The sequence below is a fragment of the Mus musculus genome, chromosome 14 (genome assembly GCF_000001635.26).
Source record: "Mus musculus strain C57BL/6J chromosome 14, GRCm38.p6 C57BL/6J".
In the NCBI taxonomy this organism is placed as follows: Eukaryota; Metazoa; Chordata; class Mammalia; order Rodentia; family Muridae; genus Mus; species Mus musculus.
The window spans coordinates 39,196,164-39,220,539 of NC_000080.6; the positions used below are offsets into that span (position 1 = coordinate 39,196,164).

At 37.2% G+C, this 24,376-nt stretch overlaps 1 protein-coding gene and 1 long non-coding RNA gene across 11 annotated transcripts in view; one reads left to right on the forward strand and one right to left on the reverse strand.

Annotated features, from left to right (window-relative positions):
- Nrg3 (neuregulin 3) overlaps positions 1-24,376 on the reverse strand; it is a 1,108,134-nt gene that overhangs the window by 831,062 nt on the left and 252,696 nt on the right. The gene's annotated exons all lie outside the window — the stretch shown is intronic.
- The window catches only part of Gm20642, a 34,921-nt gene continuing 29,207 nt past the window's right edge, over positions 18,663-24,376 (forward strand). The window contains exon 1 of the long non-coding RNA XR_874530.3: positions 18,663-24,356. This is a non-coding gene — a long non-coding RNA (predicted gene 20642). The remainder of the gene's footprint in view (positions 24,357-24,376) is intronic.

Consider the following 24,376-nt stretch of genomic DNA (forward strand, 5'->3'; position numbering starts at 1 on the left):
GTTATATTAATCTAGGAAGTCTTGTAGTGGGCAGCTTTTCCATGTTAGCATGTCCATGGTAAACTCAGTACACTTAAAGTTAAAGTAATCTAGGGTTGTCATCTGTCAAACTGGGATAATTCTCCTTGCTACTATTTTTCCAGGAGAGAAGCTGGGACCTTTATTCAGACAGTGTGAGGCGAGAAGCGAAGGTCTCTGTGACATATCTGTTATTGAAAGGCAGTCAGTGAAAGCTAGCTGGAAAGCGAATAGAATTTCAAGGAGACAGAACAGGACCTGAAATCTAGCATCTCTATTCACTCTCCAATTAATTTATAAGATTCACTTCACCCCTCAGAGCTGAAAAGTCAGTACAATTGGGAGAAAAGATGCCTTCTATCAAGTATGTGGAGAAACCACAATCACTGCTTTGGAAGTTCTGTGATAATGAAGGTACAAAATAAAAGAACATGGTTGAAGAATTTTTGTTATTTTATGGAGCATAGAGCCAATGTAAACGTGTGTGTGTGTGTGTGTGTGTGTGTGTGTGTGTGTGTTTAAAAAAGATTGCATTGTCTTTGAGGTCAGAAATCAGATCTGTGTTTTCTGAAAAAAGTGCACTCTATGTAACACACTATTACTCTGAATTCTAGAGACAAATGATTGATTTACATACTTTCTCTATGCTTGCGATTTCACATTTTCTAACAAAAAAATTCTTTTAAGAAATCCAGTTTATTCCACCCAATGACCTAGAAATGTTCTAACAATGAAATAAAAACTGGACTCCTTCTAGAACAGGATATGTAAACTGTAAATAAGTTGATAGCTTCTCTTCTGCTACATCATATTAGAGAAACCTTATACTCAGATTTCATGTATATGTGTCTTTTCTCTGAGACATTCCATTTGATAGTAAGGTTCATCTCACTTGCCAACCCTTTTTCTACTGTTAGGTTATTTTGTGACAGATGATAGAATGCCTCATGCTAAATGTGCCTCAGAGTCCACAACATGCCACAGCTGTGTGCAGACTTTCAGGTCTTTGAGGCTATGAAAGAATAGAAAATGTACTGATTATCTTAACACTTGACTCAGATAATTACAGGATTTCAAATCTGATTCCTCTTTGTACTTTCTCATGAACTTATTTTGAAAGAGATTTCATCCAAACTGAGCTCACTGCCTTTCGCACCCCACTGAAAGAATGTCATGTCAGCTTTGCTGGCGCAAGCAGAGGAGACTGAGTAGATTTTCTCCAGTAATATTATCTCCCTGTACATGATATTTAGATGAGCCTGTGGTGCTTATGAAGGTAACACAAAGCTTGCTTTCTGGATTATTTTTAAAGGCTAATGAAATTCACAGTTCCCAGTGCATGAAAACACAAACCTTACCTTCTTGAAGGCCATGTAAGCTTATTGAATATCTATTCAAGAGGACCATACAACCACCTTCAGTATCTTAAGTCCAGATGATATGTTTGCCACTACACAAGGACTTGCTACTGCCACTCAGTGAATGTATTTTAATTTTTTCCTTCTCTATGCACCTAGGAACTTCTCTAGTTAACCTGAAGTGAACGTTCAGGCGCAGCTTCATTTCAGTGAATTGTCTCTGTTTTTCTTAGTCCTTCCTAAGAGTAATAAATCTGTTTTTATTTAAAATGTCCAATCGATTCCACATTTTGTCTCTTGCGTAAGGCTTAAGTCTGTCCTTCTGGGTCTAGAGGGTGGGCTTAGTCCTCTTGTGGTGGTGCTAAGGGGATCTATTGGGGTGGTAGTACTCAATGGGAGGTCACTGGAGTGTAAGCCGGAAAGAACTTCTGAGAGTTGACATGAAACACTAAGTTAGTTATCTCTGGCTGCAAGCAGGTCTCTTTAGCTTCCAAAACTAAAACATGCCCATTTCCTGCCAAAAATGTCCTCATCATTGAGATACAACCCTTCCAGAAAGTCATTAGCAGGGGTAAGCTGAGCTAGTGTCATGCCACTGAAATGCCAGACTGTGAGTAAGTGCTTGTTTATCCAGACAAACAAAACTCATATTAGTAAAAGAAAAGAGGTTACTTAAACATGGGGTCCTAAGACAATACTTTGTCTGTTGCAAAATAACCTCACATACTACATTCTTCCTGTGTGCATCCTCTCCCACTAAATATATCCAGTCAATGTATCAGCTATCAGCTGCATGCTAGGAAAAGTATGAGATACTATGAGAATTACAAATATAAATATACCAGAATGCATGAAAAGGCATGTTTTCTGTATGCTAAGTATTACCAATTAATGTGACGAGTAGAGAAACTTTAAGATCATTATGATTTAAAAACAAACAAACAAACAAACAAAAACAAAGAAACAGCTCAGACTACTAAGAATACAGAAGGGATATAGTCATGATGGAAGATAGAAGAGATAGTAACTATGAAGGTAAATCTTAAAGATAATTCCAATAAATGGGTGAGAATGATTCTGTAATATAAGGGAAGAATTATTTATACAGGCAAGACCCAGACCTCAGTTTATGCAACTACATACAACGTGAGGAATTAGGGGTGCTTGCAGGAGACCTGGGAGCTGAAAGGATAAAGAGTAAGAACAGTGTCTGGTGACTGATCAGGCTAATTTCCTGAATGTCATAGCTTGTTATATCCGGGGCAAACCTGGTGACTGTGTTTAGCTACTGAGCCTCTGAAGTCAGGCATGTTCCCGTATGTAACTCTTCTGTTCTGAATCCTGCAGTCTGCATGAAAGGCTTAGCCTTGTTAGGCTAAATCAGATCCCGATTTATTTTTCAAGTGGGCCTTTCTAGATTGCTACATTATTGTCATATTTTTAAGTCCTCAAATTTCAAGAAAAATTAAATCTAAAACATAGGGTAAGAAATCAAGAAGTGTATACATACAAATACCTTCCCCCTCATTCCTTTCTTGTCAGGCAACACTTAAACACCAAAGGGTAATTCCTGCCATATACGATTTGCACCTGCATCTGAATGGGAAGTGTACATGAATACACCAATTCCCAAGAGAGGTTGCCTCACACTGTGCAAATGATCGGCATTAAGGATAAAACTATAAAATAGGCATTTTAGTCAAGGGAGAATGGCTTTGGATGGCATCATTACCATAGTAACAGTAGGCAACATCTCATAGAATTTCAATATATTTCCCATGTATGTGAAGAAATTATATGTAGCCCTAAAATGATAGTACCATATCAACACACAAGTGTGTATACACGCATGTCGTGGACTCCAGAAGTTAATATTGCTACCTCCCTTACATTCCTCTCATTTTTCATTGTATGTTTTTGGGACATTCTTACTGAACCTGAAGTTTTCTGATGCAGTGAGACTGGCTAGACAGTAAGCCCGAGGGATCCTTCTAGGTCTCTCCACCAAGTGTGGGAGTTAACAACACGAAACATGATACATGCTTTTTATTTCAGTTCTGGAATACAAACTCAGGTCCGCATGTTTTTTATGAAAGCACTTTACTCACCAAGCCGTCTCGCTAACCCACAGATATTACATAAAATGCTTGAAACTGTAAACTCACAAAGCATCATTACCAGATCCATTCTCTCATTATCCCTTCTTTCTCCTCTTCTCTGGCCTTCAGGCCCTCTCTCATCTACATTTTAACATCCACACACTCACAGACTCATACACAAACACTCATGTCATACATACATTCATCATAAACTACTACCTGTGAAATTAAATCCACAGAAGCTATAGATATAATGCATTTGCTTACTGGAAGCTAGTTAAAAATAAGCACAATAGGTGCTAAGGTAGTACAGAATAATTTGTTTTAATCTGAGAAAATATAAAATTGTCTCTTATGTCAAAGTGAACATATCTTTTAAAAGTGGATAAAAAGTACTTAGCCCCTTTCTTGTACAAGAAGTCTAGAGAGGAACAAATAGTGATATTTCTACTGGTTTCTATTTTTAATTATTTCATCCTATTTTCATATCACAGTTGTTACAATCTAAGGTAGACAAACTTCATTTTCTGATTAGTGGGAATGCGATTTTATAACTGCCTATGCCATAGTTTTTCTCTTTATCTTTTTCTGCAAGACATACCATAAAGAAACTCACACACACATGATCCCATCAGCGTCTGATGTTCTTCCCCATCCTATATCCAGACAAGCCCTTGTTGTGTCACAGACGTGGCTTTTTCCTTTGTCATCCACACAACTCATTGATAATTGATAATTGGGTTATTCTCTCTCTCTCTCTCTCTCTCTCTCTCTCTCTCTCTCCCTCTCTCTCTCTCTCTCTCTCTCTGTGTTGATAAGAGTTGTCCTTCCTTTTACTCCTCCCAACTTCTCCCCACCTTGCCATTCACCCAGTTCCATCCCTTTCTGTCTTTCATTAGAAAATAAACAGACTTCCAAGGTATAATAATAAAATTAAATTAAATTAAATTAAATTAATAAGGTAAACCAAAAATTATTCCATCAATATTGAGCAAAAGAAACAAACAGAAGGAAAAGAGCCCAAGAAAATTCATAAGAAACAGATTCAGGTGCAGAGACAGACTCATTTGCACACTCAGGAATCTCATTAGAACACTAATCTAGAAGCTATAATACATATATTATAATATAATATATATATATGTATTATATGAATCTTTCTGTCTCCTCTTTTGACGAGTTCCCTGAGCCCTGAGGTGGGAGGTATCAGATGGTGACATCTCTTTAAGGGCTCTCATCATCTGTATAATATCTGACTGTGGGTCTCTGTATTTGCTCCCGTCTGCTGCAGGAGGAAGCCTCTCTGTCAATGTCTGAGGAAGTTATTTATCTAAGAGTATAGCAGAATGTCAAAACAAATCATTTTATTGCAAATTTTTATTTTTTGGACCAGTAATATTTGTGTTTACTTAGGTCCCTGAGCTAAATAATCTCGCATTCCTCATTACCCACGAAGTGCCGGGACTGCCTCGGTTGTGCTATTAAAGCACTGGAAATGCAGCATAAAGCTGCCAGATATACATTCTGTCTTCTGCTTCTCCTCAACATTCCTGATTCTCTTCTGCCGAGACTCTCCTAATTCTTCCCAAATAATATTCTATTTAATTTATACAAACATTTACAACCTCTCTGAATAGACTCTCAATGTATGTGTTGGATTTATTCTGCAATATTTTATATGGCTTCAGGGCTAATTTATGAATAGCTACTATTTATAAAATAGATTGCCTTAGACACAAAGTTCTAACCCACTATCAACGTGACCTTGACATTTACAATTTATAAGAAAAACAAAAATCTGAGATAATGGTTATTTTCTTTAGCAAGTCAACAATCCATTTCCTAGGAGATAATAAGTAGCTATTAAATAGCTTTTTATATGTTTAAATGACTGTTTGGTTAAAGGCAAAAGCAATATGCTTACTTCAGTGGAAGACATCCATTACTCAGCTCATGCTCCAGTTACCTCAGCCTTAAAATTTGACTTACAACATTCCCCATTATTGCTGCAAGATAAGTGGCAATAGGCAATCATACTTACTCCTCTCACTTGGAAACGCAGTCTGTTTTAAAGGAGCTTAGCAATGTTAAAGAGAACTCCCAAAGAAAACCAACGCAGGGCTCCTCAAAGCAAAGGACAAAAGTGATGAACAACTTCATAAAGACCAATAAATCATCACCTTTGCTCTATACAGGGACTGCCACTGATGCAGCAACAAAGTAGTGTAAAGAAAAGTAAGGCATGAACTTGAAATGGTATAAGCTCAGCTGTTGCTATAGTAACCGCATGTACAAGGTACTTTGAAGTTCTGAATAGTTACTTCTTACATGGTATTAATGATAATTGATGTTTTCAACATAAACTTACTTATCCTGAAACTGCATGTTAATAATGGCACCTATATCATTAGCAACTAACAGTCAACAAATTATGAAAGAAACCAGCACTCTTACGTACAGCAATCCCATAGATCTCCTTCAAATATTTCTGGGAGCTAGACAGCATGTCAAATATCTGAGTGAGTAGATACACTCTAAACATTTTTCTTCTGGTATTTCACTGATTTGTTCCTTACAGTCTGCTTCTGTACTGTGTATAATACTATCAGGATTTGGGATATTTATATCCCTGACTATATTAATGAAAATTGGCATCTGCATTTATAACATGAAATTAAACAAAACATGATTTCAGTGTGAACACAGGACTGTATTGGGACTGTAGAGGGGAGAGGTGACAGGTTATCCATCTCTGTGTACTGGACTATTGCTGTTCATTTCCAGGTAAGTGATGCAAGTACACAATCACCTGCACTCTTGCAGGTTTCCATATCAGAAGTTGAACACAGAAGATCTTGTCACTTAGACCCTCAGTGTAACTCACCAGGAGCAGAACTGAGACTCATAGTCTGACACTTCCAGAAAGAAGGACAGAGTGAATAGTTTAGGAGAAAATGAGTTTTCAAACAATTTATATAAATATAATGTGTAAGATGAATTATTTTTAATATAAATGTAAGAAGTAAATTAATCCATGGCTGTATTTCTTAACATTTACTGGTCTGCAATAACCACAGAGAAATCAAGATTCATTTTAAGCTATTCTTGAATAGCTGAGCAGTTAAATGATCTACTTTAACCTCTATGTTTCTCTGACTACCTGGTACTTCCCAGCCCCATTCTACAAGACTTGAATATTATTACTAATCTGAGCTTCATTTTTTTCTCATGGTGTTTTCCTGGACCCTCTCCTCTTGACTCCAAATCCTCTCTCTCTCTCTCTCTCTCTCTCTCTCTCTCTCTCTCTCTCTCTCTCTCTCTCTCTCTCTCTCTCCACCCTTCCCCTGGAGGAAGCCTCTGCCCCCCCTTCTGTCAAGCCATTGGGTTATCAGCACTTACTGACAAAGTAGAGAATAAAGCACACGTGAGACAGGTGCTTCAAAGAATAATCATAACAAAGCCTTGTGCAGTTTGAAACAATAAATGGAGCAGAGAAATCAGCATTTGAGTAGCACAAGGATAACATTTACCCACTGCCAAAAGTATTATGCCTACAATAAAGAGTTGATTTGATCCCCAATTTGACCCTCAAGTGTGTTATTTCAACTTAATAAAGAACTCCTTCAATACTAAAATAACGAGAATCAGTGGTGCCTCTTGCAGTCCAGAAGCAGAATGTCTGCCAGTATGAAGCAAGGGTCTCACGAATCAACCAGTTCAACATCTTTCCATATTTCTGTTCCAAAATAAATAGTCCATCAAGGGTTACTCAAAAAACAATAGGTTTTATAGTGAAAATAGTACACAGAGGTAAAAAGATCCGGCAACCACATGAGGAAGAGTGGTCTCTGTTGTCTTGTTTTCTGAGAAATTTTACATCATTACATACTTTTGTAATGAGCTTTAACTGTTGCTGTTATCAGAACAAATATAAACAGAGGACATAGTTACACACACACATTCAATTAAGTAGTAGGGCTCTGGATTAGTAGTCAATATAATTTTGATGAAATATAAAGCCAAGTAATTTTGAAATACATTCACAAGCTGCCTCATTCAACAAAGTATAGAATGTTGACCTACTGAACAGTCTCTCTCTTCCACTGCCTTTGACTGTAGGCTTCAGTAGGCCACCACAAATAACATCCCAAATTAGCAGGCATATGTTAGCATTAAGCCATTCACTCGTTATTATGACATAATTGTAATTAGCATTTGCACATAGCCATATGAGAGCTGGTAAAGCCTGATGCACAAAGAACAATTATTATGGTGTTTCTTTATGTCTCTTTCACAATGATATTAAAACACAGAACAGAGGAGAGGAGGTTAATGCTACTCCATTAATATAATAGCCTCCAACATCCAAGCTGCGCTCTCAGTTCTTGGAAATATATCATAGCAATGTTGAAAAGGGAGATGAACAAAGGAAGTTAGTCTGGTTTAACTTGACAGATTCATGAGGCTCTTATGAATGGAGTCTCCTCTTATTTGACCCTCAACTTTTCCTCTTATAGTTCTACATGGGAAGAAACAGACTGATTTTAGGAGAACTGTGCTCTGTTAGCATGAACAAGCAGGTCCTCACCAATTCTGAAGCTCTGTGTTCTCTTATAAGGTACCAGATTCCTTTGTGAATTCTAATTTTATTCAACTTCTTATGTATTCAAGCAGGACAGGAATGTAAGAGGAGTCAATAAACACATGAGAACAAAAGTCATTCAACCAGGAAAGGCAACAGTGAAACTGACTCATTTGCTAGCAATATGGACTCAAAAAACTGTAATTACTCTATTAGAAAAAAAATTAAAACAATAAAATTACAAATTGTAAGACCAATTTGTAATTAATTGTATCATTATTATATACTGAACACATTATCAAAAAGGATATTAATAAAACTATGCTACTTATTCTACCTACAGAATAGTTACTTAGTACTAGTATGAGTAACACCATACTAAAAGAAAATTTGAAGGTAAAATAAATAAGTAACAAAAGAAACTGCCCATGGTCACCTATTAAAATAGTTAATATCCTGAATATTCTATACAAATAGAATAAATTTAAATAAATTTACAGATTCAACAATTCAATAGAAAGTTTCAATGCCATTTATTTATAGAGCTTGGAAACAATCCTAAAACACAAATATAACAAAAGACACCCCTTTATAAAGAGAATGATCCAGCAGAAAGCAAAGCTGAAGGCATCATACTGATTAGAGTCAAAATACAGTACCAATGTAGAGAAACTAAAAAATGCAAAGAACATTAAAAAACAGAGACCTAGACCAATAGAACATGGCAGAAAATCTAGACATAAACCTGTAGAAATTCTGTCAATGGCTTTGTGACAATTATCCTAAAAAGAGACGTAAAGAATTTATCCCTCTTATAAGTGATGGTGGTTAACTAGATATCTACATGCAAAATTATAAAGTTAGACTTTTTAGAATCAAAATATACAAAAGTCAAATTAAAATGGATTATAAACATATATATGTACATGTGCCCACATATATATCCACTGACACCCGAACACAAATACACACAGAGAAAGAGAGACAGAGACAAACAGACGCAGAGACAGAGACACAGAGACACACAGAGAGGGACAAAGACAGAGACAGAGAGAATGTAGTATTAAATTAGAAAACCAAAGGCAGAATTATATAAATGTATGTGCATAGCTAAAATATTCCTCACAGAAAAGACTATACTTCAGAAACAAATGGAACAACCAATGAATGATAAAATATTCATATATCAGATAAAGGAAAGATATAAAGAATATGAAAATAATATGAAATCAAACTTATTATCAATGAAGAGAGGATTAGAGAACTAGAATAAACTCCCCTTCAAAGAAAATGCAAATAATAAATATTTGAAGAAAAAACTCAAATTTTGCTAATCATCAAGGAATATAAATTAAGATAATAGGACATTCCTTTATATCTATTTGAATGGGTTAAGTCAAAGAGCTGAAAGACTGACAGGGGTTTTTTATGAGAAAGGATTCATGGCAATTGAGGCTGTGATATAACTTAAATAAGTTTTCTGAATATAAGAAGCATCTTTGCTCAAAATTAAAACTAAAACTCATATATGCAACATTAATCCTATTTTAGGTTATATTAAAGATTAAATTACAATGTGCTAGAAAATTACCTATCATCTCCATTTTATTTTTACCTGAATTAACACTGTTCAAAGAAAGAAAACAACCTGTGCCATTTAATTAATGAATAAAGAAGAAAAGAAAAAATACATACTTCTAGACACAATATAATGCTATGCAGCATTTAAATGAAAGGAATTTACTTCATTTGGGGAAAAACTTGGAAGATATTACACTATCTGAAATTAGCACAACACAAAAATATAAGAAACACATGCTGTTTATATGTGAAACATAACTAAACCTTTAAAAGAGTTTGTAGGCTCACAGACTAAAATGGTGGCTATCCCAGGCTTGGGAATGGGATGGACACAGAAGCTATGCTAGAAAAAGATCATATAAGGTACACTGAATGAGAATGGCTTCCATAGTCTCACCTATTTGAACACTTGGGCCACAGTTGTTGGAAATATTTTTAAAAATGGATTAGCAGGTGTGGCCTTGTTGGAGGAAGTGTGTACCAAGGGGATTACCTTTGGGTGTCAAAAGCCTATGCCGTTTCTAATGAGCCCTCTCTGAGTCTTGCTTGAAGATCAAGCTATTTCCTCCCAGTGGATAGTACAGCTCCAGTGCCATGCTTCCCTACTATCATGTTCTTGGTCATGATGGTCATGGACTCTCACCCACTGAAATTGTATGCTCAAAATAAACTCTTTATCAATGGCCTTGGTCCTGGTGTCTTGCCATAGCAATACAAAAGTAACTAGGGAAGTAGTGTACATCTACTTGGAAGGATGAGAAAATATTATAGACCCATTGAACAACAATGTGATCAGACTTCATAATGTACTATAAAGTAAAATACTATGGATTTTAAGTTTTCTCTTTGATAATATTGATTGTAAAGGAAGTGATTGATGTATGCTATGATACAAAGAGAAAGCATATCATGTCCAAGGTCACTCAGCTTACTGGCTTTGGGCTCCAGACATGCAATTGATATCATACAGCAACCACATCTTTGGAAATACATTTAATTTAGAGTAAAAGATGAATGAGAGCCAAGTGTAGAAATCCTCTCCTTGCCTCTATCATCGTCTTGCTGTTGGGTTTAGTTGATTTAACATTGATAGGTTTCATTTATTTGCTAAATAAAATAAATAAAAAAGACTAAACATAATATGTCAAACTATCAAGAATATTTATTGTTAATAGCATTTCATATTGAATGAGTTATCCACTAATATTAAGCCATATGAAGAAAAGCTTTGCTTAATATTTAGAAAGAAGACTTTAGAAATATACTCTGAATATATTTGGTGTCTATTCTACAAGTCACTCATCTGCATATATACCCATGAATGCTTTTATAGTTCTGTGGCAGCACTGAGTAGTTGAGATAAATATTTTAAAGTAAAAAGCTTAAAATATTTACTACCTTTTCTGTTAAGAAGTTTGTTGTCACTGATTCATAATATAAGTAATCTTTCTTTAAAAAGTTTTTTAGGAGTTTCCATTGTCTTAGGCTTGTAGCTCACCTTGTCCAAGAGATGGCCCAATTCAACTGTCTCTCCCCAGTACTCTTTCTCTCAGTCCTATACCATTAAATCCTTCTTGTTCCTAGCCCAAACCCTATCCAATCCACCCCTATTGTCTAATCAATTTCCTCTTCTCAGTAAGATTCAAACCTGCTTCCTTGGGCTTTGCTTGCTACTTAGCTTCTTTGGGTCTGTTGATTGTAGCATGGCTATCCTGTACTTTATGATATCCTGTACTAATAGCCACCTATAAGTAAATACTTACCATATTTATGTTTCTGAGTTGGGGTTATATAAATCAGGATGAAATTTTATAGTTCCATCAACTTTCCTGCAAATTTCCTGATGTAATTGATTTTAATGGCTGAGTAATATTCCACTGCAAAAATGTACCACATTTCTTCATCTATTCTTCAGTTGAGGTACATCCAGGTTGTTTCCAGCTTTTGGCTGTTACGATTAATGCTTCTGTGAACATAGTTGATCACTGAGTGTGAGCCTAGTTAAGATTCCAAATAATGAGGGATATGGAGCCAGAACCAGGGATCTCTTATAACCAAAGAAGAGTTCGAATGTGGGGATTCAGACACCATCCCAGCCACAAAATCTTAGAACTACAATTTGTCCTGCCTTACAGGATATTCAGGAGTAGGAGGTGGAACAGAATTGGCGGTAAGGGCCAACCAATGAAGGGCCCAACGTGAGACCCATGCCATGAGAGAGAGCCTATCCATAACACTATCGACCATATTCTGCTATACTTTCAAACAGGTGCCTAGCATAAGTGTGGTTTTAGGAACTTTAAACAGCAACTGTTGGAAGCTAATGTAGAGAGCCACAACAAACATTGAATGGAACTGGGGGATCCTGTGGAAGAGGGGTAGGGAGGATTGAGGGAGCTAGAGATCAAGAAAAACACAAGAAAGTCTACAGAGTCAACTAACCTCGGTTCATACGGGCTCATAGAAAACGAACTGCCAAGCAGAGGGCATGAATTGGACAGACCTAGGGCCTCTGCACATATGTAACTGTTGTACAGTTGACTCTTCACCCAGGATTCCTAAAGCAGGAACAGGGGCTGTCTCTGACTCTGTTGCCTGCCTTTTTTCTGGTAACAAGGCTGCTTTGTGGAGCATCAGCAGAAAAGGATGCATCTGGTCTTGCTGTAGCTTGGTATGCTGAGGTTGGTTGATGTCCTTAGGAAACCTCTCATTTTCTGGGGAGAAGAAGAATAAGAGGAGGGGTCGATGGGGGCCAGGGAAAGTAAGAGAGAGGCAGAGAGGAGTGAATAGGAAGACGACAAGGCAGTCAGGATGTAAAGTGAATAACTCAGTCAATAAAAATGTTTATTTATTATATATATATATATATATGTGTGTGTGTGTGTGTGTGTGTGTGTGTGTGTGTGTGTGTGTGTGTGTGTGTGCCTGAATGAATGTATGTATGTACATGGCATGTGTGCAAATATCTGCAGATGTCAGGACAGCGCATCAAATTCCCTTGGAACTAGAGTTACAGGTGGTTAGAAGCTGCCATATAGGTCTGGGAATCAAGCCCAGGTGCTCTGAGTAAGCATCAAGTGCTCTTAACTGCTGAGTCATTTCTCCCGACACCCAAATCTACCTAATAATCAATATGTGGTTTCCAAAATGATATGCTGCTAGAATCTCACCATTTATAAATAAAAGTGGTCAACAGAGTTTCTTTTTTTTTTTTTTTTTTTTTTTTTTTTCTGTCAAAATTCCCTCAGGTAGTTGCTGAGCTTTGCGATTGCATTTTGATGAGACTGGATTGACATCGGTTTGAGATAGGGTTGAGACTGGGTATTTACTGCAAAATTACATTCCTTGTGGTCAGTGTCGACTACAGGTAAATTAATGCTATCCATCACCCATAGGGCTACAGTAGAAAAGTAAGCTACAAAGAATAAAATCAAGACTCACTTCATATTATCTACTAGGGTCAGGGAAATCCATCCTTCACTAGGTAAACTTTACAAGTAATTCAAATGTCACTTAAGTTTGCAAATCACTGTGAAGAGATAGGCCATGGAGTTTCCATAAAAGGACAAGGGAAATGAAAATTGGTTGAATGACAGAGATAAGACAGATGATAGTTAAAGCTTGAATTCTGTGTCCATGACAACTTTTTGATCCTTGTGGGTTCATCTGAGTGAAGTTTGTGTGTTAAGAGTGTTAGAGTCCTTTACCCTAATCATTACAAGAAGAGCAAAATATAAATCATCATTTCCAGTCATTGCATATAAAACCACTGTCACGTGTTGGGGCATCTTCTGGATATATGCCCAGGAGAGGTATTGCTGGATCCTCCGGTAGTACTATGTCCAGTTTTCTGAGGAACCGCCAGACTGATTTCCAGAGTGGTTGTACAAGCCTGCACTCCCACCAACAATGGAGGAGTGTTCCTCTTTCTCCACATCCTCGCCAGCATCTGCTGTCACCTGAATTTTTGATCTTAGCCATTCTGACTGGTGTGAGGTGGAATCTCAGGGTTGTTTTGATTTGCATTTCCCTGATGATTAAGGATGTTGAACATTTTTTCAAGTGCTTCTCTGCCATTCGGTATTCCTCAGGTGAGAATTCTTTGTTCAGTTCTGAGCCCCATTTTTTAATGGGGTTATTTGATTTTCTGAAGTCCACCTTCTTGAGTTCTTTATATATGTTGGATATTAGTCCCCTATCTGATTTAGGATAGGTAAAGATCCTTTCCCAATCTGTTGGTGGTCTTTTTGTCTTATTGACGGTTCATAGCAGCCTTATTTATAATAGCCAGAAGCTGGAAAGAACCTAGATGCCCCTCAACAGAGGAATGGATACAGAAAATGTGGTACATCTACACAATGGAGTACTACTCAGCTATTAAAAAGAATGAATTTATGAAATTCCTAGCCAAATGGATGGACCTGGAGGGCATCATCCTGAGTGAGGTAACACATTCACAAAGAAACTCACACAATATGTATTCACTGATAAGTGGATATTAGCCCCAAACCTAGGATACCCAAGATATAAGATATAATTTGCTAAACACATGAAACTCAAGGAGAATGAAGACTGAAGTGTGGACACTATGCCCCTCCTTAGATTTGGGAACAAAACACCCATGGAAGGAGTTACAGAGACGGAGTTTGGAGCTGAGATGAAAGGATGGACCATGTAGAGACTGCCATAGCCAGGGATCCACCCCATAATCAGCATCCAAACGCTGACACCATTGCATACACTAGCAAGATGTTATTGAAAGGACGCAGATGTAGCTGTCTCTTGTGAGACTATGCCGGGGCCCAGCAAACACAGAAGTGGATGCTCACAGTCAGCTAATGGATGGATCATAGGGCTCCCAATGGAGGAGCTAGAGAAAGTAGCCAAGGAGCTAAAGGGATCTGCAACCCTATAGGTGGAACAACATTATGAGCTAACCAGTACCCCAGAGCTCTTGACTCTAGCTGCATATATATCAAAAGATGGCCTAGTCGGCCATCACTGGAAAGAGAGGCCCATTGGACTTGCAAACTTTATATGCCCCAGTACAGGGGAATACCAGGGCCAAAAAGGGGGAGTGGGTGGGCAGGGGAGTGGGGGTGGGTGGATATGGGGGACTTTTGGTATAGCATTGGAAATGTAAATGAGTTAAATACCTAATAAAAAATGGAAAAAAAAAAAAAAAAACCACTGTCACTTCTGTGTATGGGAGACCTGTGTCTGGACCCCAAGCCTCTGTACAAGACCACAGTGTCCTGCCCTTTATACACAGCTGTCCCTCTGTTCCTATCTGTGCCTTTCTGCCATAGGCACTTTGATAAGCTAAATGTGTGCACTTATTTTCAGAATATTTCATAGGTTTGATCCTTAGCATGCTTTTTTGTTGGGTTCTGCACAAAGACACTGAAAATCCTCTTCAGGCATTCTGTAAGTGATTGCTTTGTCATTTTCCATTTTTTTCACCGCCTAACAAGGCTCAGGTTTGGTCAAGATTCCTTTTTAAAAAACAGAATTACTGTAGAAACAAGTTGTTAGATTTCTCTTCCCTTTTTCCTATCTCTGTCATTATTTTGATGTATGCAATAGTTTAGAGAAAAAGAAAAGGTCTTGGGCTTAGAATTTTCAATTTTGTAAAATTTAGCATGTATCCTCTAATAAGGAAATGCTCAGTTAAACAAACACACAATGTTCCAGATTCCAACAGTTTCTGCACAGATAAAAGGATGTAGCATGCTCATGTGACCTTGAGGGTGGGTGTTGGGATTTGGGCTGGATGAGCTTCATCCTAAGATGAAGGAGCACTAATCAAAATATTTACCAGTCACCTGACCATGCTTCCATTGCTGGCTCATCAAAGCAGACACCTACTGGGCAAGTGTCCAAAAGCTGATGACCGAAGCCTATGTTAGCTCCTTAGTTACTGCACTGTACACTAATCCAGGACTTCTGGGAAAGAGAATAAAGGCAGGACCACCCTAAAACTCTGAAAACAATTTTGTCTGTTCTCAGCCAAAGAAGAGGTTTCTGAATTAAATTTATAATATATCTAACCCAAAGTATATTTTATTATATTTAAAGATGATAGTAGGACCTCCTTCATTCCATTTTAAATATACTATGGGAATTCAAAGCATGAGAATTAAGCAAGAATTCAGATGTGACTGTGGAACAGAGTTCTCCACACTTATACCATGACACCATGCTAAACATATTGTCAAAACCACATGGAAAATGTGGTCCATTGTTGTACTGACCTTTCACTAACAAGCTTGAAAAATCAATTTACAAAACTGTTGAGGATATACAATAAGCATGTTAATGCCTTATGAAGAAAATATCAGGCTCCATCCCATATTGTACATTTACATGAGGAACTTGCCAGAAAAAAAAAGAAAAAAAAAAGAAAAAACAAAAAACAAAGGCAAAATCTGTATTTGGGTTTCAAATTATTTGCTTCATTGTAATTGATTTTTCTACATCCACGAAACATGAAAATCTCTAATTAAACCTCATAGAAATTGCTCATGGGCAATAAACCATATGATAAAATGTCCAAAATCAACATTGAAATTATAATGTGGCAATTAAAATTTAAATAATGACAAAATAAAGCTGGGGCAGCTCAAGTAATCAATTATATTAAAGTTTTAATCTGTACTCATCTCATTAGCTTATCAATATAATCAAAGTTAATAGGTAGGTTTTTAATTAGAGGATTATTATACTTAAAGTTATTTTTAAAATTAGTTTTATGTGACAGAAAACCAACTAACTGTGGACAGTAGCATGAGTTTTCCTTACACACCCTCTCGGGTCCAGGGCTAAATTTTAATTGTACTTTAGGAACCATAATTTATCATTTGGAGGCTAAATTTACAAATGTTATTGGTTAACTACAGTACTTTCAATTCTTCTGGTAGGAGTATACTTCCTCATTTGCATCCTAGTGTGTGTGGTATCCATGTATCTGCTTTCTTTATAACGAAAAGGACACATATGTACTTCATGTAACTATTACATATGCTTTCCTATTAGTTCACATGCCACATCAATTAAGATTTCATTTCACATCCACCTACCATTTTCGCTTGGAAGGCATTTCCTGGTACTGATATTTTGTTGATAAACTATTCTTATACAGCATATACATATTCTTATATAGTATACATATATTCTTATATAGTATATGAGTGTAACTATTATATGCTATTCATTCATAAAGATCTTATTTTTATCTAGTACTTAGCATAATCAATTAACTCTAGCAAAACCTAAAAGAGAACAAACATTTTATTATCTTAACTATTAAAATTTCCCTAAAAGGTATCCCTATTTATACCACACAGTGTGCCTCCCAGTTAAATATTAAACAAACAAACAAACAAACAAATAAACAAAAAACTCATGCACTCAATTTAAACATATATTTGACATTATAGGTTCAATATGACTCTCTTTCCATAATTTCTTTTTCCTCATTGGCATTACATTGTTACTATCTGACATATAGGTTGGCTTTTTCCTAATCCTTCCATAATTCTCTCAAACAAATTATCTAAATCTTGCTAATGTTATATCACCCTCACTAATCATCAGTCTAGATTAGTCTACAAATGAATACAGAAGAGTGGTGTAGACATACACACACTGCACATACATATATAAGACTATGTTCAGAATACAATTACTGGTCCTTCAGACCAACCAAATAACAGATTATTGGTGGGGTCCAGTCTGTATTTTACATTCCAGGTGATTTTTGATGCACATAAATTTGAAAAATAAAAGATTGCCTTAGCCTCAGTAAAACAAGCAGAAAAAAATGAAAGCAAATATAAAGCAAAATATTTTGGCTTGAAGAAAACAATATTTTTTACAACTCCGAGCTAATAATGTTCAGCATACTAAAATGGACAGTAAGTTTCCTATTGCTAAAGTTAGTAACTAAGGTTAGAAATTATTCAAATGTCAGTAGTATGTTTTTTTTTCTTGGAATAGATTACATACGGCCCCAACTAAATCATGAGCATAGTCAAAGCTCCTTCAGCACAGACAGTAAAATGTAGGGATGCATCCACATGAAGCAACTGCAATGGTCCTATGAGTGGATCCTGTAGTCATTCTATCATAGAGCAAAGCCATTCTGGGGACTCATGTGGAAATGAATTTATAAAGGCTCTAAGCAGAAGCTTAAATTTTGCTATAAGCATCATTATGAATAAATGCCAAAATGTAATCAGTGGTATACACCATCACATTTTAGGCATATTCAAAAGGGACTCACTTAAGTTTTTACCTACCCCAAAGTAGGCCAGACCTTCCTTAGACCAATTAGATTTCCAAGGAATATAGAGATTGCCTTCAATATATATCTATTTTTTAGTATTTTTCATAAAGTTAGATAGACAATAAATTATGAGATCATCCAAAGATTACAAATGAGTTACTCTGTGTTTATGAGATAGGATCTAACCAGGTAGTCCAGGGTACCCTGGCAATCTTGGTCTCCTTCCTCAGGCTTCCAAGGGCTAATGTTACTAGACCCAACTCCCTCTCATTGTAACCAGAATTCCACTGCCTATTATAGAGGCACATAATAGAATGACCATGGTACCTGAAATCACCACTTGGCATCAAGATTCTTGTGCCAAGGGGTCAATCAATGCCAACCTAAACAGATGAGTATTTTCTAGTGCCTTATAGGTATCTTACTGTACCTTGCTGAAGTATATTTAAAGTTTACTTACATCCAGGCATCTCAAGGAACACACATGTGAAATAAAATCCAAGCTTAATTAATGTGATAAAATGAAAGAATTATCAGTATACAGTGGGTTTTAGTTACTTGTAAAAACACTTTTTGTGTCTAGTTCCTCCAATGAAACTCAAGAGAAATACCAAAGATTTTCCTCTTACCATGTTCAGACAACATCCATATATATATATATATATATATATATGTATGTATATATATATGTAATGAGGTCTAGATGGAATCTGGGTGAATTTCCCTTAAGGCAGCAGTTGTTTTTTCTTTTTGTGATACACTTGGCTAGACCAGGACAGTATATTCACTTTTGCTAGCTCATGCCACTAGGTCCCAAGCTCCACCAGAAAGACCTTTACTCTCTTTGTCAACATTATGTTTGTCTGGCCCTGAAGGGCTTGTGTTGTGCACAAACTACAACTATCTTTGCACAGAGTCCTGGAGTCTCCCATTAATCAGGCTAGGACCTGCTTAGTCAAGTCAAGATATGGGTGAAATCCGTGTTGCTTCCTCACATTCACCAAATGTCAAAAACACACTAACAACTCTATGTTCAGTTGCATGCATTAGCAACAAGGCATACAGGCGGTGTTATTGCTTGTCTTTGGTGCTATTTACTGAGGATTTTAAAGGAAAATAAAGATAAATAAAACTCAGCTCCCATATCTCCACAAAGCATGAGAGTAAATGGCATTCAGGGAATTCAAATGACAGAAGAACAGTCTGAGATGCATGGGCTCCAGCACACATATGGCCTGAGTATCAGTATTCTTTACTCTGTAAAGGATGGGCTGGAGAGTCCCTTTTGTGGGGTTTCTGGCACATCTAGAGGTGGACTATCATAGTTCTGGAGCTGAGACCAAGAATATGAAGATCACGTGCAATGGACTTCTAGGATCACATGTCATACGACCTACATGACATCTGGACTATGATGAGTACTAACATATTGACACATGCATTTTTTTTGTAAACAGTCTCAGCTATTTATGTTAATTTCAGTGAAATCTCTAGATATATGCAGTTTCTATTACTCTGTTTTACAATATCTCTCTATGCTTCCTTCAGATTGAAAAAGACCCAAACTTTAAATATTTGCTTGATATGATAAATGTTAAAGTAAAGCACATTTCTGAAAAGACTGTTGTGATGCATGGCTTGTATATCTTGTGTCAAGATTTGAGGGGCTTATAACTCACTCATAGCAAGTTTTCTATCAGGGAGGCCAAGCACATATGATTCTAACATGCCGTCCATCTCAAATGACTCTGCAGTGGCAAGTGTCAAAACAACCTAACTCTATTCTCATGTTATTACTTATTGTTGTCAGTGGCCTGTGGAGACAAGGTGTTTTTTTTTTTTTAACTAATAAATACAGAAAGCCTTCTTCTATATATGTATCCAGAGATCATGTGTGATGAGACTATTCTATATTTTCTTTAAGAAATTCAATGTAATTAATGGAAGACCTACTCTGCCCATGAACTAGGGAACAGAACAGTTCAGGACCAAGGAAGAAATGACCAAATAGTATAAAACAAACCAACAACATTTTCCAAGACTTCTGTAAACTGCCTATCTAAATCCACACTTGATGAGAGAGACACTAATGCCATCACACAACATCCATGGCTCATTCTTAGATACATGGGACGTTTGATTTGCACAGGAATCTGGGAGAACATAAACATTTTAATACTCCCATCATAATGGCTTCGTGCTGTACGGATGTTTTAGACTTAAAGAAAAATGTGTATGATCTGAATGCATGCTGAGATGTATTACTTCTGATATTTACCATTTGGACAGTAGAGGGTAGAACAATACTTAATAATATTTTCATTTCTTTATAATAGGATGCAGGCCTTCCACTCAGAGCTACCACAGAAGGCATTTCCCCTCACTGATTCCTTGTGCTTCAGTTTGGCAAAGCTCCATACTGTGTTTTGGTGCGTTAACAGACAGAGCTACACCAAGAATGACTTAAGTCTAGCTACTGGTTCCAGAGCCAGCATTTAACACTGACAGGGTGATGCACACAATTCAGGAAATTGCATCTTTTAAAACCAATTCTCTACACAAACTGTAGAAAAGGTAGTTTAAAACAGAATAGGATGAGAAAAAAAATGTCTTCAATCCTCAAAGGCAGCATGAACAAGGATGTATGGTTGCCAGCTTAGTCTCAGCATTGCAATTTCTTTCTGTTCAGTTTCCTACTTCAAAGTCTTACCAATCTCCTTATCACAGGTGAGGAAACAGAAGTTCAGAAGTAAATGTTTTCTTAATGTGGCATAGGTTGTTGATGAAGTAAGTCATTAGAATGTCTGAATCTAACACAAAAGTTTTGTTAGTCTAAAATGTGTTTACACCTACTATCACTAGCATGCCTCGTGTTTCAGACAAGAGAATTCATATCGTATGCTTGGATTTTAGTACTAAAAAGCATTTAACAAGTTGACATGATTTTCACAAGTTCTATTACATGTGTCTCTCGTGATTTCTGTTGTTGTTTCCTTTCTAGTCCTATCCAAGTTATTCCAGAATTGCTGCAAACTGCTATAACTATAAATGAGCATCTCTCACCAAAGGAGATGTTGTCAACAAGGCACTCCCAAGGTGTAGAGTTGTGTTACCCACTACAAGCTACAATTCACAAATCTCCTGCGGCATGAGAGCGCAAGAGTCATCAGGAGCAGGTCCTTGTCAGTAGATCTCAAGGGACCAATTCCCATTAGAAATGCTACAAAGATTGCTTAATGTGAGATAGATATGGCCTCAGCTAGAAACCTGGTATGGAATAGCTGAATACTTGTTTTACACACCTTAAATCAACCACAGAGTGGTTGACAAGATAATTAAATAAGAGTCCCAGTCAAATAAGAGTATTTAAAAAAAACGAGCCAGAGTTGTGGAGGCAGAGAATTAATATTCAGAGAATACTTATGAGTGTTTTAAATCTGAGACATATGTTTTCTCAATTACACCTTACTAGAAAAAATAGTTATCATAACTATATAGATAAGGTACTAAAGCTGGTGAATGAGTCCCCAGAATGACCCAGTCTTGAAATCCATATCTCTCCTCTATGTCAATGGCCAACTAAATGGCAATGTGTTGATACAAAGTCATGCACTTGCTTAGAATATATACATCTTATGGGCAGGAATAATCTGTAAATGTTTGTTCTGGGTACCAATTTACTTAACAGCACCAAATAATGAACTGAATTATTTCTGACTATAAATCCAATGAAAATCAGAGTGCTCACTCATGTTTAGAAAGGCTAATAGCCTTGTCCTGCCTTGATACATGTAAACCTTACCTTAGAGTACACTCCATGCCAAAGGAATTTACATGGTACAAGTGATATACTGAGTTCTCAGTAATTAACTTTTCTCATCCTTATTACTCTCAGCTCATAAGTGTTTAGTTCCTTCCACATTCTCTTTTTCAATGTCTTGGTGTTAATATGTCTTTGGCCTTATACTCTCTGTAACCTTTTGTATATTTCATTGCATTCATGAACAGGTATCTGATCCTAAGCTTACACTGGTCATTACTGTTCTGATCATGTTTGTTTGTTTAGCTTTAGCTCCTTCATTACTATCAATTTAAAAGAAAAGTCTCATTCATGCAGACAGCCCTAGCTTTTCCACGATAAGGATTTCTTCCTCCCATGTTCTTTGTTTCTTGAATATTGCCAAAGGTTCACCTCACAAAGGCAGGTTTCCCAGCATTTATTCATAAAAATACCATGGGTAAATTACACCAGAAATTGTTGAACGCAATTTCTTAGACTTTATTCTGTAATGATATATTTAGTTAGAGATTAAAATGGCTATGTGTGGCCTTATTGGAAGAGGTGTGGACTTGTTAGAGAAAGTATCACTGTGGAGACTAGGATTTGAGGTCTTATATATGCTCAAGCTCTGCCCAGTGTGAAACAAATCCAATCCTCTACTGCTGCCAGCAGAACAAAATGTGGAACACAGGGCTCTTCCAGCACCATGTTTGCCTGCACACTCTCTGCTTCCTGCCATGATGATAATGGGCTGAACCTCTAAAACTATAAGCCAGCCCCAATTAAATGTTTTCCTTTATACGAGCTGAAGGGGTTTGCTGCCCCATAGGAGGAACAACAATGTGAACCAAGCAGAACCCGCAGAGCTCCTAGGTACTAAACCACAAAAATGTACACATGGAGGGACCCATGGCTCTAGCCATATATGTAGCAGAGGATGGCCTTGTTAGTTATCAATGGGAGGAGATGACTTTGGTCCTGTGAAGGCTAGATGTCCCAGTGTAGGGGAATTCCAGGACCAGGAATCGGGAGTGGGTGGGTTGGAAAGCAGGAGGAGGGGGGATGTGGATAGTGGGTTTTCGGGGGGAAAAACCAGGAGAGGGGATAACATTAGAAATGTAAATAAGGAAAATGTCTAACAAAAAAAATTAAAAGAAAAAGGGTTGACTTCCTCCTAAGCTTCCAGCTTTTCCATAATTCAATCACAGGGTTCAACCAGCTTTATCCATTGGTTGGGTATAAATATCTTCACCTGACTCTTTCAGCTGCTTGTTGGGACTTTTGGAAGGCAGTCATGATAGACCCATGCATGGAGGAGGGCGACCCTATTAGAAGGAACATCAGTCTCAACTAACCTGAACTCCCAAGGTCTCTCAGACACTGAGCCACCAACCAGACAGCATATACCAGCTGAGAAGATGCACCTAACCCTCAAGAGACTTGATGCCTCAGGGAGTGAGGAGGTCTAGTGGAGTGGGGGTGGGGACAACCTCCTGGAGATGGGTATGTGGGAGGTATGGGATCTAGAACAGTTAGAGGGTGGACTGGGAGGGAAATAAAATCTGGATTGTAAAAAAAAGATTAAAGAATTTAAAAAAATAGAGTTGCTGTGGTCATGGTGTCTTTTCACAGCAATAAAACCCAACTAAGACTAAAATTAATACCAGCATAATGGGATATTGCTGTGACAGGCCTGACCATGTCTATGGGGTGGGGTTTATGGAAGAATTTGGAACTTTGGGTTTGAAAAACCGCTGAGTGTTGAAATCTGAGTAGGATTTTCTATAGGAAATTTGAAGATAAGAATGTTAAACGCATTCCAGTAGATGGAGGCCTGGCTTGTGCAATTTCAGAGGGAAGATTAAAGACTTTATCAGGGCTGTTTTCTGTTTTGATTTAAGATTTTGTGATTTTGATTTGATGGTTTGAACAATCAGCTGTGATTAACAAGATATCAGATCTACTGAAGTGAAAGGTTTATGTTTTTAATGGGGCAATTGATGTTAGTCAGACTTAAGAAATTATAGTGATTTAGAAGAGACCAACATGACTGAGGTGAAATTGTCCAGAAAGTATTTTCTGAGAGCACAAAGTGCTGTATTCCAGAGGCAGCCAAGGTTGTATCCTGTGCTGGGAGCTGGAGTTGGTAATGTGTAATAGTCACACAGAAGATAGTGATTCTGACATCACAAAGGGGTCATGGGAAGGAGCTGAGGCTTGACACTGTAAGAGGCCAGGAGAGTCCACTGGTGAAGGTTCAGCTTCAGTGTCAGTTGATCATCGAGGACTGAAAGGGATGTGGCAAAGAAGTTGAGGCTTAGCACCTTGAAGAACATCTATGAGAGATGACTAGTTAAAGTTCAGCCCATGTGCACCAGAAGACATCATTATTTTGGATAGATGCAAGTACCATGGGGGTAACCACCAAGACCTTAAGAAGCAGTGGAGTGGAGTCAGCCTAGAAGAAAAGCTTTGTGTGCTACAGAGGGTAGAGCTGGAGAAATGACACAAAATTCTCCAGTCTTCTTTGGAGAGACCCAGAAGATTGTGTTGATCCCAGACTTAGGACATTGAGTTAATTATACTGAAGAAGCCTAGTTTTGTTTGGCTCAGATTATGACTGTGCCCTGGTTCTTTCTTCTTAAAGAAGGTATTAATTTTGATTTTTTT